Here is a 15,511-nt window from a genome sequence, read left to right on the forward strand (position 1 = left end):
CTTGGTTGTTGATTAAAAAAAATTTATTTTTGACTTCACAAAAATCAATACTCGTATTTTGTACTAAAAAATTGAAGAAAATAATTAACAAACTTGCCTCTACTAGAATGCAGTCCACAAAATAAAGAGTTTACAGTGTTGAATAAAACTTATCAAAGTACAATGCACTTGTAAATTCAAATCACAATGTAGTATCTTAACTTGTTGTCACTGAACTTTGGAGCTTTGTATTTAACAACACACATATCAACACAAAATACTTAATTACCGATTTTTTTATTAAATTGATAAATAATTAACGACAATAACAATAAAAAAGTATGTGAAGTGAAGGGTAGGTCACCCGCGAAATTGTCCCATAAAGGTCGAGTGGTGATTTGACAGGTGTCACTTGTCTGGTTTAGTAGCACCTTGGTATCCGCGATAAGTTAACTTCTTAGTGAGAGAGAAGAGCTCATGGAGGAATGGTGATACTGGCGATGGTTTGTTGGTTTGACGGTCCCGGCGGCTCAAGGGGGGTTTATACTACTAGGCGAGCACGCGCTGAGAGACCGACAGAGGGAGCCAAGGATATCCGAGCGAGACAGAGAATCCCAACGAGTGGAGTAGAGTCTGTAGTGGTGTTGACGGCGACGGTGACGCCGAGGATGTGGATGTGGATGCCAGATCGTGGAGGGGCAGAGCCACAGCTAAAGCCAGAGGAAATAGCGCCGGTACGGAGTTCAGCACGTGGAGGGGACGAATAGTTTAGTTTCCTTCTTCTCTCTTCCTCCAGAGTATTATATCAGCTTTCAGCTTTGTCAAGATCACTTTTGTATATATGTATATATGTGTATGGTATATATATATATGAGACGAGTGCAAACGGTTCAACGTGCGGTGGGACACTGCCGGCCAAGCTCTACTGAAACCGACTGAAACTACTGCCTCTACTCCTCCTGCTACGGTTCTACTCGGCTGCTGTGCTGCTTCTGCGGATAGCGGGTGGCAAGCGTACGATATATAACTCACTACAGACTGCTGTACTGTACTACACAGGACGGGCCAGCTTTGTGTATCGGACACACAGTAGGCTAAGCCAAAAAATCGAACTTTTATTTCGAATTAAACTTTTGAGCTCGAGCTAAAATTATTTATTAATGAGAATTTAAACTTGTGATTTGAGTGGAAATTTATTAAAAATTTAATTAGAGTTTTTTGGTATTATTATTAAATAAAAAAATTGAAGTAGAAATTAAACTGTGACTAAAATTAATATTAAAACAATTTTTTTTTTTTTTTTTTACTTTAAATTACATTGATTGTAAATTTACTCCAATTAATTTATCATTTTATAATTGAAATATTAACCTCGTTGAAATCATATTATTTTACGTCTGCAATTTTACAAACAATTAAAAAAAATTTCAATAAATTTTTTAATAAATTTCTATTTTACCAAAGTATTGAATTTCCAATAAAAAAAAAAATATTTTAAATGCTTGAGAGTGAATGTTTTTCACTCAATCGAAAAACACAATAGCTTACATAAAAAATACTTTTGAATTTTCAATCAAATTACTAAAATAACTCAAAAAATCTCAATTAAACCATAATTCCGACTATTTTTAACAAACACAAAACTGATATTTTTCAAAAAATAAATCCTCGACAATTTTTCATTCCTCTAACATTTATATAAATACATCCATACACCATTAATACATACAAACACATATATATATATATTGTCAGTAAAATAAGTAGAGAGGCCGGGACCGGGACCCCTTGTGATCGCGCGCACGTGCGTGCATGTGTTGGCGTGAATACACGCGACCGCGCCATCAGCTCCAGCTCACCAGCTCAGAGTTGAGACACGGCTGTTGTGCCGGTTACTACGCCAATGGCTCAGCCCGATACCGAGTTTAACAGCAAGCAGAGAACAGAGAACCGAGGGCGGAATATAGCCCAACATCTGTCTCTGTTTCTCCCTAAAAATCAACCCTCCTTTCTCTCAGTCTCTCCCGCGTCTAGATCCAGACAGAATTCACCCATACTGTTGCTCGCCAAACCAATACCAGCTGGCATGCACACTTAAACGTGTCGGTCTCTTTCCAACTCGAACATCCAACATCCCGCAACCGGGAGTATCATATATATATATATATATATATATATATATATATATATATATATATATATATATATATATATATATATATATATATATATATATATATATATATATATGTATATATGATAGCTTTTTATCTTTTTCTCTCTTTTTCTTCTTCGGTATCATCAGATCCTTGCCGGGACTTGGTGATAGTGACCCACCAAGTTCCTCCTCCTTCTTCGGCGTCTTTACTTGGTCTGAATAGGAGTAAAACAAAATAAAAGCAGTACAGTCTCTCGTCTCTCCTCCAGAGAGTACTCGGAAGTTTGGATCCTCCCCCTGCCCCGCGCAAGCGCGAGTATATATATCGGTGAACATATCGCAGCCTCTACTCCGATTCCGATAGTAATACCAAATAGAGAATAGCGAAAAGCGAATTGGGAGCTTCTGCCAGTGGGTTTTCGATGGAATTTCCCGGTAACGGTGAAAGAGATCGATATCGATTGACAGCTCCAATCGGTCTGGTCTAGTCACTAGTCTGTAGTTTGTAGTCTGGAGTCTCGCTGCCGGTGGTATAGAGGATGCTCCATTAAAGAGACAACGAAACTTCTCCATGAAGTAAAGGTACACGTGTACGTGTCACTATTACTATTGCTCTTGCTATTATAGATAATAGTGTGTGTGTGTGTGCGTTATAATGCTCAGCTGAAAGCGTCTTGATCGCGAGCTGGCTGCTGGTTGTCGTCGCTCAAGTGTTCTAAACATCCGGGCGACTTCCGCGAACGGTTTGGATTCCGCGTACTCCTTACGGTGACGCTCTATGGTACTATTAAGTATGTAGTATGAAGTATATAGTATATAGTAATAGCAAGTCTCGACGCAAGCTCGTTCAAATGGCTGCATGTTGACGCGTCGCCGCTCTATATAAGAAGACCCCGGGGAGTTATCAACGATCCGACAATTCTCGACGTCACACATGCTGACAGATAAATGCCGCCTATCACACAAACCCGTTCTCAGTATATAACTCTGTAATACCGAGCTCTTTATATAGTGTATGTGTACGTACATGTGGGTCATTTTGCGCCGTAAAAAACTCAAGGAGTGGGTAATTTTTAAGTGGTTTAATCCTTGAAATTCACTCCGAGGATTTTGTTTGAATTATTAAAAAAAATCCCCGAAGTGAATTTTTTTTCTGAATGAAAATATTAAATATATTTTAAAAATAATTCTGTCTCAATTTTTACAATTTATATCAAGTTGCTAAAAATTTTCTATAAAACCCAAGAATTATCGAATTTGAACAGTAAAAATAAGTAATCAATGCTTGAAATGAAACCAATCATAAAAAGTTTTTTCAAATCCCGCTCATGCTCTACGCTAATAAACTCATATATGCTTTTACACATCACATATAACATTGACATTCAGTCCCACCAAAAATGAACGATTGAGCGGAAATAATTTTCGGGCGTTTGTGAAATCCCGTCGTCATCCTTCTATAGCGATCACTAACTAAAACTACTGATGCATGTGTGAGTATGTGTGAATGTATGAGTAGAGTGTATTTCATGCGTGAATTGCACCGGGATTGGAAGCTATTATAAAACGAAGCAAAGACAGCCTCTGTATCTTACTCTTACTCGTATCAATACAAGCCCGTGACGAGATCGGGAACATTTGCTCTGCAGGAGGCGGGTGCTGTATAACACCAGGCACGAGGCAAAAAAGGGGACCCCATACATGGGGGCCGGGATTATTAAAATTCTGAAGGGGGCCTGCTGCTCTGCTCTCCGTTTCAGCTTTCATCCGGACATAAATATACTTCCACACACCGACAATTACACTCACACTTGCTCACTATATGAGCACATAGGAGCCCTACTTGATCGTAACTTTTTGTCTGTCTCTCATCTGACGTACAGCCTACAATATATCTCTTGGTGTGTGAGTGTGTGTACCTGATAATTGGATGTGTGTGTGTGTGTGTGTGTGTGATGTGTACTCAGCAGAGCTGCGGTCCATGTTTGGCGGATAAAATACCCCCTACAATGATCCCAATCAACGACAGCGCCCATTCATCCGGTTTGAACTCGTATTAGGGCAATGCTAGTTATAGTGTGTACTCTCTGTAATACGTATACGGCTCCATATCGTTTAAGAGTTTACTGTAGTCGAATTGAGAATGGAGAGAAAGAGTGATATCGATCGACAAGAAATGGACGAGTGACTTCTCGAGTGGTGACCGATCCCGTACAAAAACCAACTAAACTCCACTCTTTTATTTCATTTGTCTTTTTGTTCTGCAAGAGTCCATCTGGAGCCTATACTTTTTCAAAGTTTAACAATAAACAAATTTTTTTAGTGTTATTTGATTAAAATTGCTTGAGGAAATACGCACTTGGAATTTTTGAAAAATGTTCTCTTTTTTAAAAGTAAAGATCAGTTTCTAATTTTTTTTTTCATTTTCCTGACTATATTTTTTATAGCAATCGATTTAAAGATTAATTAATTTAGGACTCAAATTTTTATCAAAAATTGATAATTTTTTTGAGAACCTAACATTTTGTCAAGAATTTTTTACAGAAGCTAGAAAAATAATTATTTGTAAAAAAAAAAAAGAACTTTTAAATAAATATTAATCAAATAAAAGCTTCTTCAGAAAAAAATAATCAAAAATACACTTTTTTGGCCTCCTAAATTCGTAGATTCAAAAAGTGATTTTAGAAAAATTGAAATTTTGAATTTTAATAAGTAAATGAAAGACTCTGAGTGACCTTGGGTTTTGTTTTAAATTTAAATAGCCACTTTAGTAGGGAATAATGAGAAGGGTTCTGTCGCCCAGACAATACTCAACATATATTATCTTACTGAGTCTAATTCTCAATAAAGAAGAGTATATAAGTGAGTGGGCAATATAATAGGAGCGCTGTTAAAATAGCCCGCAACATAAGGTTCCTTCTCAGTTCCCAGTCTGAGACTGAGACTGGTGAGAGCCGACGGCACCTTGCGCAATCTAACAACACAATATATTGTACGTGTGGATTGTGTATAAATATATATACTTAGATACTTAAACTTACACAGAGGAGAATTGACTCGTGAGTTTCTCAGGCGACTAATCTGCTACCTGCTACTCTCATCCCAAGGGTCTACCAATTGTCGTGTCGCAAGTATAAAACATTCCCTGGCATTATCCACACAGCTTCGATTGTGTCGCCGATAAATCCCTTCGGTAATTTGAATGTCGAGAAAAACGTCTCCGACCCTAGAAATATAAATATAAATAAAAATAGACCAAATAAACATGTGAACAAAACAGGTACGTTTATACTACTTTGGGATATTTATAGTCTCAGGTGGGTGCTAATCTGTTGGTTCTTTACTTTTGAATCTAAAGTTAATTGTCACAGTTTAGAGTTTAAATTTTAAAAATTCAAAAATTTACAATTTATACAGCTCATTTAATTTTTTATCAAAATATGTAGCTAATTGATAGAATCAAGTAAAAAAAAATTACAATATATATTTCATGCATAATAACCAAAAAAATAGTTTAATATAGATTATAAAAAAATAAGAAAATTTTTTTTCAATGACAGAACTTCGCATTATGAGTCGTGCAATTAAATTTTTCAAAGAAAAAAAAAAACTTTTCAACAACCGGTTCATAAATCAAAAATCGCTCCGAAAAATTCCGGTATTTCTTAGCAAACTTTTCGGTTTTATATTTTACATTGTATAAAAATAAAATAACTCGGTAGGAGTAATATCTCAAAGTGTCTACGAGCCGTCGGATGGCAAGTCGTGCCCGTAACATTAGAGGAACTTTAAAGCGCCAACACCCAGATACATAGTTGTACCTACACCAGCCAGATCATAGATTAAACCAGTATAGCCGAGCAGTAACCAGCGATAGTGTATCGAGTAATCATGTATATAATGTAGTGGTGTGTATGTAGCGGCTTAGTAGCTCAGAGAAGCCAAAGGGAGCAAGAAAACCAGCCGCAGTAGCAGTAGCAGTCTCTACTCTATTCTGTACTCGAGTAGAGGCAAAGACACTAATTACATTCTCCTCACCAATCACCGGGATAGGACATCGAGGGGATCCATGAGCAGGCGGGTTTCACCACGCTCCTCTAGAGCTGTGTCTGGACTACCGCCAACACTCTACGGATTAAAGCTTCTTGGCTTTCTTAGAACCAGAACCATCAGAGTCTTCCAAGTGTGTTGGTGTCTCCTCTTCTCTTCTCTGTCTGACTTGGTGTGTGTATATGTAGACTCCTTCACTCCTTGACGTAGTTTTCCAACTGGAACACGACACGGCGCATTCACGTGTTATGTCTCCACACTGACCCACCCGCCTTGTGTTTTCTTTATCTCACTCCTCAGCTTAAGTTACAAAGACTCATCCTCTTTTACATTTCTTCCTTCCTTCTCTGGATTCCATTGCCCGCAAACTTGCAGTACACCCACGACAGCAAACACCAGCACAGCAAGAGTTTGTTCGCTACCTCTTTTACCGCTTTTATAACTTTGTTCTTAGTCTAAGACGTCGCTGGGGATTCGAATAAGGGATAGAAGATAGTATATATAGTATAGAGTACATAGATGGAGTATGTAGGGAGTTTAAGTCGTCACGATAGCGCCACTACACCCACACAACACACTCACAGCTCAAGTTAACAGTGGGGAGTGAGAAGTTGGCTCGGGCTGGCTTATAAAACCTGAAACACTCGCAGATACTGAGACAGACACTTTATGGTGTGGTTGGCTGACGCCCCATGTGTGATAGACTGTTTTATCGGTGTGGGTGTGGGAATAAACTCTAAGTCTAAGTCCAAAGTGTCGTTGTCACGTATCCGTGTCACTAACACGCTGCGCTTACACTCCAAATTAACCGAATATAAGTACAGAGTAAAATAAGCTCGCAGATATATAATGTACTGAAAATGATCAGGATCAGCCAGTTATGGGGATAAAAGATAAGCGAAAGACTCGTTTGATTCCTGAGACTCCTTTAATGGTGGTTGGGAATCGAAAAATGGTTATCCGCAGATCCGTGAAATTTTTTTGATAAGTTAGATTTGAAAATAAAATTTTATCGTATAATTAGTCTTTGAAACTAATTGAGATTTTTCATTTATTTTTTTTTTTTTAAACATTATTCTGTCTAAGAGATCAAAGATAGAAAAAAATTAATAAGGGCTTTTTTAATTAAGAATTTAATTTCCCAGAAAAAAAATATCCTATCTTTTTTTCGTATCTTTAATACTCGGTTAAAAATAATTATAATAATAATACATTATTAAAATGTATAAAATATTATTATAATTAATTTTTTTTTTTTTTTTTTATAAAAACTAAAAACTTTGATTTAATAAAATAAAGTCTAAAAATTTTATTTATAAAAAGTTTGAGAACATAATCGGAAGTAAAAGTGGACAGTAATACCTCCAAGAACTCATAATTTTGAGAGAGGTCAACGAGGCTAAAAGTGGGCTTTCTAGGCAGCGGTAAATAAAACATCAAAAGAGTAAAACATCGCGAGCTCCAAAATGGGAATTTACCTTTCAACTATAGTTCCTAACTTTTATTTATATTATATTTACTCTTACAAAATACAAGTTGTACTGAAAACTTAGTCGTTTACCACCACCTAACACCAAGAAAACTACAGAGCAGAGTGTAATACAGAGCCTAGCTTTTATTTTATTTACAAAAATAACCCGACCTTTCGCCTGGCAGTTGACTCTGCGGTTGACCTGCCAGAGGATCATGCGGTGTTGGGAATTTTGTTCATGCGGTAAATTGCCCTCGAAACGAGCAAAGCCCAAAAAAATAACGATAGAGAACTAAAGTGAGTAGAGCGTAGGAATAGTTTTAGTTTTGTTATTTCTTATTCTATATATCCGAGGGAATAGAGTTCACTGGAAAATATTAACTGACTACTATACTGTACACTATACTAATACAGAATTAAAAAGTCTACTTTAAACCCTTCATCAACACAGGTACATAACGGAGATTACAGGGTATTAACTAATTCAACACTTATTATCTTTGAAATACCTGAAAATATCTTGGCAAACAGCGACAAAGTGTTAGTAAGAGTAATTACCGGGTGTTATTATTTAATCCCAGAGAAATTTTAACAAACTTATTTTTTTTAGCAAAGAACCCGAGTCGAAATTTTGAACTTGCACCAACACTAAGCTCAAGATAACTTTATTTGATTAATAAAAAATTTAACCTTGATTAAATATGAAGATTGATTTTTAATTAAAATTAAAAATGCAAGTTCATTATTTTTACTCGAGAAACAATGTATAAATTTTGAAAGTCAACAGATTAATTTCTCTGGGCTCAAATAACAAAAACACAAGTCCTGAAAAAGAAAAAAATCTTTCTATCCCCGCGACGAACAACAATGTCGCGGGAAGACAAAGATTGTAATTAAAAAAACACTAAAAACACAAAAAACAGTAAAACTAAACAAAATAAAATAAAAAGCGACAGTATTTGTGTAATCGTTGACGAAATAACTGAGACTGACTGGACTAAGCGATTCCCTCCCGGTAACATCCCCTCCGATAATTCGCGATGGACCAGTTTTAGATCTTCCAAATTCTCACGGGCCGCAACAAGGAAGAGATTGCTGGCGAATAAATTGAAGGCAGGAAAAGCTGTGGATGCTGTGCTATAAAGTATAAAGGAGAAATAGCAGTGGAAGTGGTTGTAGTAGTGGAAGTAGTAGTGGAAGTAGTAGTAGTAGTAGTAGTAGCTGAGAACTGGACAACGGTCAAGCAAAGGTCCCGCGAGAGTTGGATGAATCGTGGGGTTGAGAGCTGATCTGTGGATCGAGAGAGAAAGGGGTGGCCATTCGTTTAATTCTGGTTTGATCTGCCGACGGATGGAAGATGGAAGATGGAAGATGGGATAGGGTAAATGTTGAAGTTGTGCCAGAGTGGTCATCGCGTGAGAAAGCGCTGTCAGATTTGACCTCTCGGGTGAAAGACTCTATCCACAAAACGTATGTCATCTATCTCTCGGCTCTCGATACGTGGGTGTAAATGTCTTTTTCTTTTCTCTCAGCTTTTATTTTTATTTTTATATATTATTTATTTTTCTACATCGTTCTGTTCCTAATATTTTTTTCTATTCTCGATTTTTTCTCCCAGATATAGCTTTACTGATCCGGAACAATTTTTTTTATCCCAGACCACTCAACTATTTTCTACAATGTAGTTATTGTCTTATTTTTTTTATTATTATTATTGTTAGTTATATCCATACACGAAAAAAATTATTGATCCAAGAAAATTGTTCTATTTAAAATTTTATTGTTATAACAATTTGATTATTTCATTTTTTAAATCTTTCTTAAAATTTTTTGGAGCAAGAAAGTCGTGTGTTTTTTCGAAATCAGTTAATAATATTTCTCAAAAATGGCTGATAAGATCAGTCTTAAATTTTTAGACAATTTAGACAATCTAAGATTTAAGTTTTCATCGAGAATATTTTTTTGTTAACCTATCATTTTATTAAAAATTAATCAATTAAAAGCTTCTTCAAAAAAATAATCAAAAAATCACTTTATCATTTATCCGAAACAAAAGGTAGCTTTTCTCCAAAAAAAATTTCCTTATATCAAAAAAGCTCTCCTATCAGTGTACCAAAACGTCGTCGGCCATTTCCCCAGTATGAAGAGATACATGCAGTGAGAAAATTCAGCTCTATTCATGAACTGCGAAATAGTCCGCAGACACTGAATCACAAATGAGGATTGAAATTTATGCAAAAACAAGATATCAATCTGGGAGTCGAGTGTGAATATGTTCAAGCAAAATGATCAAGTGAAGATGTACTGGTTCTTTGATGCATGTGTAAGTGTATGTATATGTACAGACAGAATATGAGCAGTTGGTATCAGTATTATTAGTATTAGTATGGGGAATTATAATAGTGGGATGAAGTAGTTGCAGTGGAAAGTAGAGGAAAAGAAGTAGAAGTTGCCGGGAGAGAAAGAATGTTGAAGGAGGTGGGAAATAGAGTGGGACAGCTTGAACAAAGGTGGCTGTGACAAAAGAGCCAAGGACCCGGCAGTGCCAGAGGGTGGATGCTGGATGCTGTGGAGTGGGATTGAACGTTAGTGGAGGAGTTTGCGAGCACCGGAGCACAGAGACGTGGTAAATGGAACGCGCGACGCCGAGAGAGTTTTGCTGCCACTGCTGCTCTAGACTCCCAGCCCGACCAAGACAGAGACAGAGGCCGAGGGGGATGAAAGTACTCACCACAACGTTTCAGGGGTTGAAAAGTTCAATTGCGCGTATTTTCGTACTGACGGCTGATGCTGGATCCGGCTTCTTCGTCTCTTTATCGCGAGCTAAAATCTAGCTAAAGATCTCCAGACCTTTTTAACTTTTGTCGGGGAATTTTTAATTTTTTAGAAAGACATAGAGGGGTTTATTAAACTTTTTTTGACTTTTATTGATACACACTGATAGGAGGATTTTTTTTATAGTCAATGAGATTTATTAATTATTAAATTTTTTTTTTTTTAATTTTAGAAAGTTCAGAACAGCTAATAAATATTTTTAACTGTTTATAAATATTTATTTGGAGTCTAGAATAAAAAACAGAGAGCAGAAATTATATTTAAAGACTTTATATGCAAGTTTTATTAAATAATTAATTTTTATTTTATTAAAATAGTATTTTTCATTGTAAAACTATTATTAAAAAATTGAAAAATAATTTCTTATAGTTGGAGAATTTTTTAATTTGTTTCCAAATAAATAAATAAATTTGTTAATAATAATTAAACTCTCCTATCAGTATACAAATAAGGCAATTAGCAAACAGAATAAAAGTTAATAATTACAGCAAAGTTACAAGTTCAAGGGTGCTTGTAACTCATAACTCGTAAGAAGAAGCGGTAAAATTTAATGGACAGCTTGCTCCAAGCAATACTTGTTTCGTTTTGTAAAATTCGCAGTATAATATAATTTTTGGTTTTATTATTTGAGGAGCCTGAGCCGCGTTTGCGCTGTGTCTCGTCATCGAATAATCGAAGCTCGTAAACTACCTCACGGGGGATGCGCAATTTTCTATTCGCCGCACGGCTATTACGGTTATTTATTTCCTGAAACGTGAGGGACGTTCCTGGTGGCTTTGCTCGTAAGAAAAATTAATGCGGTTGCTTACTTCGATAATTATCACGCGGCATTCACGATTTCAGGCGCTACTGTTCTCGGTTTTTAATTAATAAGTGTATACCTAGCTGTCCCCTCTAATGTCCCGGTATAAACACGAGTCATTATCGTCATCTGAAACTCAAGACTAATAATAATAACAAATAACAACTACCGTTGCCAAATGATTACAAATTAATTGCTCCGTAAAAATTCAATGGGCAAACAACATCAGCACACACATTTATATACAGTTATATATACCACGAACATTGTAATCATTTCTGGCTCGTCTTAAACTCATTAGCCGCCGACTTAGTGACTCTGTTTCTCATTGCGATGTACCGAGTGTCCCTACTTCAACCAACTAAATAACTAACTCATGTTTTTTTAATCACCGAACTTCATCCATAATTCATCAAGTTAAATCTACGACTTTGCGTTCGACGTCGGCATAAATATATAGTACAATGACATCTAAATAATATCAATCGATAGTATATATAAATTTTTACAAATATGTCGCTTTGCTTATGCTGAATAAATTTTTTTATTTCGAATATTCAGTATTTTATGTCACTACACTTGAACAAAAATACAAAAATAATATCTTGCGTTTTTAAAGTTTTATTATTCTTATTTTTATCATTTTAGGTGAAACATTGAAAATACGAAAAAAATATAAGATACTTTTTTTTTGGAAAAAATTAAATTTTTAACAATAAAAGCCCTTGTCAATTTTTTGTTATTTTTTTATCTTTTAGACAGAGTATTGATTTAAATAAAAAATTAAAAAATTTCATTTTTATTGTTATTAATAAAACGTAAAATATTATTTAATATAATATTTTTTTTTCTAAATTTAGGGACTAAAATAACGATTTTAATAGTTGATACTTTTGACAATGTACAGCTAATTATTATGTTATACAACCGTGAATACGCAAATAAATCTATCTCCATGGCAAAAATAAAAATCGAAGAAGTATGAAGAGAAGGTGGAAGCAGAGCAGTATGAGCTGAAGAATAATAACAATAACGATAACAATAACAGTAAAAGTAAGGCAAAACGAATAAGATTAACCGGAATGGAAGAACAAACCGCAAATAATTCGTACTCGAACGCATCGCGGTAATGTGATTAATGCGCGTTAGAATACGATTGAATGAGCGTAGGTTTTTTTTTTTTATCGAATAAAACGAAAGGGAGAATAGAAGGTGTCGGATATACGACAGCTGTAAGCCCCAGGGGAAGACGAGTCCTCGACTCCTATCGAGCCAAGCAGTACAACCACCATCATATCACATATATATCACATCTATATCTATAAAGGGAACATCAACTACCGTCATCACCGCCAGCTACCCTACCCTCACATTAGTATGGCATTGCGACGTGACTACTGCGCCAGATAGAGCCATGCTGCGGTGCATGTACATATCTCCGGGCAACCCTTGAACGGCCTGTTCACGTTCTACGTCCCCCATACTGACACACAATACCAAAGAACGGCAATATAGATCCATACATGTGTGCTGAATGTTCCATGGGGGCTCTCCTAAATGCTAAACACTCGGATTCGCGAATAGCCCGCTGCTGGATAGCGTTTGCAACGGATAGTAGGACAGTGCAAGTTCTCGCGCCCCCTCGACACGAGCTACTGATATACCCGATGACGTGCCCGGGCATTAGCTCTAGTAGGTACGTCTGTACGTCTATACATCTATTGTATGAATCACGTATTATGTATTATGTATTGAGTATTGTGTTGTATGTATATGTACGGATGCATGAATGTATGGATGTATCTCTGACGGATATACTGGATGTATGGATGCGCATTATGCCTTTGGGCTCAGCGACAGCTTCTACTACAATGCCTATTCGATTGTTCTGCCCTTTCCTGTCACCCACAACGGTTCACCGACACTAATTCGAGCGATTAAGTTTAATTTCACTCGCACGACCGGACTCCACCCTCGCCCTCATCCTCTACCCACTACCCTCTACCCTCTACCCTCTGCTGGCAAATTAAAACAGGCGTGAGTCTATATTGACTATTTGACGTATGATGTAACAAATCGCTTTAATACCAAATACTAAATTATTATCAAACCCACTGTACTCTATGTACTCTTTGATATCGACTCGACTTTTGCTGGTGGATTATTCTAACTTTACATTAATCATTGATAATACAATTTGCAGATATTTCAGCACTAACTTAAAATTAATGTTTTTTTTTCGATATTAATTGATTTTTTTCAATAATATAGAAAAGACCTGTTGATTACAGATTCGAGTGTCATCTATATAATTATAAGAATAAAAAAAATTGTGTGATGAGTAAATTTTTACGTGATTAAAGTTAGCAGATTTCTAACTAATATTTAAAAATTTTTTTTATAAATAAACTATTATGAAAAGGATAATTTTTTTAAAGATTAAAAATAAAAATTTTATTCCTTGAAATTAAGAAAAAAATTTGACTCACACCATATACTTGATTTATAATAAAACTCAGCCGAAATTCAATAGACACTTTATTTTTAGCCGTTCCAATTTCTTATCGCAACGACCCTCAAAAAAAAAAATTTCTGAATAGTGCGACCTGCAAAAAGTCTGATGATCCGAATTACCGATTGATCGGCCGGATACCGAGTGTCCTATCTGGGAACTAAAAGTAGACCTCTGACCACAAGACCCGAAAACATAACCCGGAAAAATCAATATTAACTTTATCCCCGAATAAAGATATAAAGTCCTCCTTGAACAAGAGTTGGAGTTGGAGTTGGAGTATTTGGAATAAAAGCAACCAAAGAATCGACGAGGACGATCGATGACAATGGCGATGATGGAAGCATCATAGCCTTAGCCTCGTCGTTGTCATTAGAGATGCTTGACACCGTCCCACACGTTTCCACCATCGACCGTCTGAAAGTTTCCCTGCTTCGACACTTCCGCCCTTCGATCTACTTCTGAGATATCCACTCGCTCTTACAGCTCTTCTCCATATAATGTTATACCTATATACTTATATATGTACATCCTATCTTCCTTTTCCACCCCATCCTCAAGCAGCCCTGCATCACGTTCTCTGGTGTACTTCCTGCTCAGGCGTGTCAAGCGCCGAGGGAAAATAACCCGCTACGCCCAAATATTTGTTTTTCTTTTTTCTTATCACCATTACGCTTCTCATACATACAAACAAACTTATCGCCATTCTACTTCGAGCTTCTCCTATTTTTAAATTACACTATTCTAAAAGTTTCTCATCGTAGATATCTACATATATTATACATGATACATGATACATGATACGCGCCACACGATACGTGATACACGTGTAAGCCCATCCTGATTTTTTAATTAATCACTCGCTAATTAATCACCAGCTACTGGAATTGTTTCGTTATTATTGATGGAAATTTTCTGACCATCTTTAACAACCATTTGTTGTTGTTATTATTGATAATTTTAATCAGAATTTATCCGGCGGATAAAAGTAAGAAAAAAATGGAGGTTGCTTGACTGCTGCACTCGTTCGGTGAATCGTATGCGAACTCGACTAACGAGCCAAAGCGGGAATTATAATTACAAGAGTCGATGAACCGTCGTGGCTTTTCGTTTCGAACGCAACTCGTCCCACCTCCCATTCTCGCTGACTCTATACTCAATACTCTATATACACCGTACCCACATTATCGTTTTAACCGCACGTACTTATATCTATGTGTGTATACCAATAACAAGGTTCTGTAGTGCACATGCTTATAATAATGGGTCGCTCGTTTTACTGGAAACCCGTAGAATTCCGAACTCCTGTGATGGGTTTCGGTAATAGTCGTCGACTTGGCAGCGGTTGAATCACGCAACCATCCAATAATATAACTAAGCCCAGAACCGAGAGTTGAGAGACGAGAGTCAAAAGTCCAAAACCCGTTAACTTGTGTCAATCTCGAACGACATCCAATGAAAGGTTTCATATTAATTAATGAAAATGCAATTTGCTGGTATACGCATTCTCGAAAATTTCAAAGTTCAAAAACATTTCTGTTTGATTTATCAGGATCAAACTCTTTAAAAATTTTTTTTTATTTTGTATACTCAATTTTTAATCAAGGACCCGAATAAATATTTTCTTATAGTTGACAGAAATCTGTACTATCTAAATAAATGAATATTTATTTACAGTTGATAAATTATTCATAAGCTATTAAT

At 36.1% G+C, this 15,511-nt stretch overlaps 1 protein-coding gene across 3 annotated transcripts in view; it reads right to left on the reverse strand.

Annotated features, from left to right (window-relative positions):
- The window catches only part of LOC141533419 (uncharacterized), a 69,487-nt gene that overhangs the window by 38,311 nt on the left and 15,665 nt on the right, over window positions 1-15,511 (reverse strand). For 2 of the 3 annotated variants that reach the window (XM_074252315.1, XM_074252318.1), the window contains one exon: window positions 5,179-5,363. The gene's annotated coding sequence lies outside the window, so the exon portion shown is untranslated. Of the gene's footprint in view, window positions 1-5,178; window positions 5,364-8,167; window positions 8,300-15,511 lie in introns of those variants that run through there. The other variant, XM_074252323.1, reaches the window with a different exon arrangement.

Source organism: Cotesia typhae, unplaced genomic scaffold (assembly GCF_013202065.1).
Source record: "Cotesia typhae breed Kobodo isofemale line unplaced genomic scaffold, CoteBio_Ctyphae contig_123, whole genome shotgun sequence".
Classification (NCBI taxonomy): domain Eukaryota; kingdom Metazoa; phylum Arthropoda; class Insecta; order Hymenoptera; family Braconidae; genus Cotesia; species Cotesia typhae.